General features: G+C 37.5%; 1 pseudogene; it reads left to right on the top strand.

The window, feature by feature from the left end:
- Positions 1–3,438: 3,438 nt before the first annotated feature.
- Positions 3,439–4,365, top strand: LOC140511508 (olfactory receptor 4C11-like; annotated as a pseudogene).
- Positions 4,366–4,822: the final 457 nt, after the last annotated feature.

Genomic DNA, 4,822 nt, shown 5'->3' with positions numbered 1-4,822 from the left:
AATATTTTCATCCTTAGAATATCCTTTTATTAAACAAATGCAAAGTAGTGGCTCAATGCCTGAACTTTTTAAGTTCTTAAAAATTCTGAGTTCAAATCTTCTAACATATACTTCTTATTTATGATAAAGTGCAAATCAAACATCTACCATCTTCTTCAATTTCCTTGTTTGCAAACTAAGGATAGCACCTATGGCCCTAAGTCCTGGAACTTGTATCTTGTTGATTCTATATAAAATTTTGTAACCAAAATACTTGGAATTCCTTAGAGTGTTGTTTAAAAGACAAATGTGATTAGTTGCTTATCTCATGGATTGAACAACAATGTATCACTGCCCAAGTTTCACTCAATGGCTGTTTTTGGACTCTCCTGTCTCAGAGTGAATGCCAATACTAAGTTTCTCATGGAAACAACAACCATGAGGCTTCTGTCCCTCCAAGCATGATGTATCTATTTTTTTTTCTTTTCTATTACAGGGGCCATCCCCTTGACTACTTTTTAATAAGGGCTGTTCAATGAATGGGCATTACCTCATTTTAAATAAGTACCTCAAATACTCAAAAGCTAAAGTGTCCTATTGTATCCTGGGCCATGTCCAGTAATCATGATGAATATCTGGTCACTGGATCCAGATGGCTTAGGAGGAGAAAGTGAGGCTGGTGAACTTGCACAGTGCTTCCACACTCAAAAAATATGAAGTTCAAGTCATGTCATCATTTCTCTGATGTCATGGTCTTCACAAATGAAGGTGAAACACAAAAGGCAATTTGACTGTTTGTTTGGCACCTACCTACCTGTCAGAGTAGAGATTTTGGAGCCTGAAGTCAGGAAGACTCAAATTCCAATGAAGCCTGTGGTGTTTAATAACTGTTTATTCCTGTGAAAATCACTTATTCTCTGTCTGGCTTAATTTGTACAACTGTAAAATGGGGATAATAATAGCACCTGCCTCCTAGAGTTGTTGTGGGGATCAAATGAGTTACTAATTTAAAGTTCATGGTCCTTAATTAAGTTTAATTTTTTTCCCTTTAATTTACAGAACAAGAAATTGAATCATTTAAAAGATAGTTACTATGCTGGAATTTCAAGTGCTGATACAGTGCCTTCCTTAATGTTATACAATGTGAGTTTTGACCTCAGTTTGGCTACTAGAGTAAACAGGCCAAAAACTTTTCTTTTCTTGTTCTATTTTCTTTTTCATTTAGGAAATGACTGGTTTGGTTTAGGTAACCTCTAAGTTACTATCTGATTCCTAATTTATGATTGTCTTACTCAGCCTCAAGTGTTGTCATCTAGCAATATATTAAAGGGAAAATTTTTCTTCCTCAAAATCTTCTCACACTTACTTCAGTTCCCATTTTGGTAAGCTTAGTTGCCAGTTGTTGCTACATTTGCCTCCAGAAATTTTTGGGACTGTAACATATCTAAATTTATAATAACATAATTTTCAAAGTGATTTTAATGCATTTAATTCAAGTCTCATGACAATGCCATAAATTAGGTATTAGAGACATATTTATGTATGTAGGCATGTTACGTTTGCATGTATGTGTCTATAGGTTTGTGCTTCTGTCTAGATTCCCCTTTATCTCCTCTCCTTTCTTCCCCTCTTCTGCCCTATTTTTTCTTTCCTTAACTATTGCCTTTTCTTTCAAAATTGTATTGATACTACTGGTATTCTTTAAGAACTTTTAAAAACTTCAAGGACTGATTGCAATACATATTGAAAATAAATTTGTCGGTCTATTGGCAAATAAAAATGACATTTTCACAGAGAAGTGAGACTATTGGGAAAGTAACACAAATATTCTCTCTTTGTTTTAAAATATAAAATAGGAAAAAAATGTGAGCTACTGGATGCAAATAATAATAATTAATGAAGACATTGATTACAGCAACTAGAATCTGTCCGAGTTCGTAGAAGCATTGCAGTGAGGTGGATTGAACAGTATACCTGCAGTGGGAAGGAAATAGCAGACCTTCATTCTTTCTTCTGATATTTATTTTTCTTGTGACCTTTAATGAGTCATGTAACCCCTTTTAACTTTGCCTGCCTCAAGAATAAAATGGGAATAATCAAACCTGAAAGTGCTATCCCACACAATTGCATGGGGAATCATATTACAATGCATACGTTGTTCTTGTGCATTATTAGTTATATGTCAAGTATTGTATGTCAGGAGATTATTGTAACTATACCCGAAGTTGTTAATGATGGAAAGTTGGGGAGACAGTTTGATTTTTAAATGTCTGTCTCTCTCTCACACACATACACACACACACATGCACAAACACACACATATACACACACAAAAAACACACACACTAAAATGTTAAAATAAAGAGAAATTATCAAATAGCTGTATGAACTCATAATTCTACCCAGTGATGCTGATTTCAACCCACACATGGCTTATCCATCCATGTCTTCCTTTAAATTTATACATAGTGTTATGCCAGGCCTAGAGGCCTGTGGGCTACCCGAGTCTTACCTTACCTCTATCGGAGGTCTTCGGCTGGCCAAACCGGATAGTCGTATGAGAGAAGAGACCTATCAGAGTCGAACAAGGGTTGAGCTTTATTCAGGGTTCTGGTTACAAGTGCAGGGAGAATTCTTCCTTAGGAGGGAGCAAAGAATCTCCCAAGGAGGCAAAGATCTTACAATAAGAGATTGGAAGTAGAAGTATAAGTGGGGAGAGAGGGGGAGGGGAGAATGGAGAGAGGAAAAACGGAGCCTTCTGTCCACACACGTGGCCCCTCTGCCCAAGGAACTTTCAGGCCTTCCTGACCCTACTTAAGCTCTCCTGTCGCGTAGTTTACAAGTCAATACCGAGCCTGTTAGGTAACAATAGGTGTGCCAGATCCGGGACAGCCTCCAGAGCGGGGATGCTCCTCCCATCACGATTCTCACGGGAAGAGGCGGAAATACACGAGATAGCTCGGTTCACCTCGATTCCCAGCCGTTTCCTGGGGGGTCTTGTGAGAACTCTAAGATTTAGAAGTTCCCACCTTTACCCGCCCGAGACTGTCCACATGGAATTGAGCTTCCATCCCCAGCAGTGTTATATATGTGTCATTGCACAGAGGACACTGTAACTTTCCCTCAGTCTCTCCCTCTCTCCCTCTTTCCCTCTCTCTCTCTCTCTCTCTCTATCTCTCTTTCTCTCTTTCAGACATACACAAACACACACGCACACACACACACATCCCATGAGCAAGAAATGTGTTAGATGAATTGGAGTAGATTATAGGGGTACTTTTTACTTAAAGCTCTCCTATCTAAGACTTTGAAAATAGCAATAACAGAAGCTTAATTAGTCAAATTTAACAAGTCAAGGAGTGTTTCTTTTATTGAGACTTCTCAAATTCTGTTCTATTCTTCCACATTCTTTTCTTACATTAACCAGTGCACACCTGTGTCCTTCCCACTTTAGTCCTAGAGATGAGAAACAATGTGACTGAATTCATTCTGCTTGGACTGGCTCAGGGCCCAGAGAAGCAGAAAATAGTATTTGCATTTTCTTGGTGTTCTACACTGCTACTGTGGTGGGCAACCTATTAATTGTTGTGACAAACAAGTCCAGTCCCACACTTGACTTGCCTATGTACTTTTTTTTAACCTACTTAGCCACCACAGATTCTTGTTTCTCTACCACCACAGCTCCCACACTGGTTGTGGACAGCCTCTCTCACAAGAGTACTATTTCTTTTGATCAGTGCCTGACCCAGGTATTTTCCATGCATTTCTTTGGCTGCAAGGAGATATTTATTCTCATTTTAATGGCTTATGACTGGTTTGTGGCCATCTGTAAACCTCTCCACTACTCAGTCATCATGAACTGCAGGGTATGTGGGATACTGATTCTATTGCCATGGATAGGATCATTTGTGCATTCTCTTGCCCAGATAATTCCTATTTTGAATATGTTCTTCTGTGATCCCAATGTTATTGATGACTACATCTATGATTTGTAACCTTTGTTGAGACTAAGATGCATGGATACATATGTATTAAACCCTTTTGTAGTATCCAATAGTGGAGCCATATGCTCAGTAAGCTTTCTTTTGCTGATGATGTCGTACACAATGATACTGCACTCCCTGAGAAATCATAATGCAGAGGGGAAGTGCAAAGCCTTCTCCACCTGCAAACTCCCACATCTTTGCTGTCATCATATTCTTTGGTCCCTGCATATTCATGTACACTCGTCCTCCAACTACTTTTCCTCTTGATAAACTGGTGTCTGTACTTTGTGCCATTATAACTCCCTTCCTCAGTCCTTTGCTCTATACTCCAAGGAATGCAGAAGTAAAAGATTCTATGAAGAAGTTATGGAGCATCCGAGTGATTTCAGGTAAAAAATAATATCTTCCAGTATATTATTTTTCTATTTTTTCAAGGATGTTTGGTCCAAACTGGAATATCCAGGAGGTCTTACCTGGGGTCCATGGATTTTCACAACATTTTGATGATTATATATCAATAAAATTTTCATTTATTGTACACTTCAATGTATCTTATACCTTTAAAAGTATTACTCATTTTAACATAGAAAATTTTTAAATGTCATTGCTTTGGTTTTATTATCATTTTAAATAGTAAATAAAGCATTAATACAGGGACTTTATTTTATCTCAAAGTGAACAAAAGGGATATTTTGGATTACATTAAATTTAAATTTTTTCTGGCAAACAAACCCAATGCAACCAACGTTAGGAGGGAAACAGAAAACTGGATAAGAAATGTTGCAACTAGTGTCTGTGATAAAAGTGTCATTTCTAAAATATATAGAGAACAGAGTCAAATGTATAAGAATAAAAGT

Source organism: Notamacropus eugenii, chromosome 6, assembly GCF_028372415.1.
Source record: "Notamacropus eugenii isolate mMacEug1 chromosome 6, mMacEug1.pri_v2, whole genome shotgun sequence".
Classification (NCBI taxonomy): Eukaryota; Metazoa; Chordata; class Mammalia; order Diprotodontia; family Macropodidae; genus Notamacropus; species Notamacropus eugenii.
This window is presented reverse-complemented; position numbering and strand designations above follow the sequence as displayed.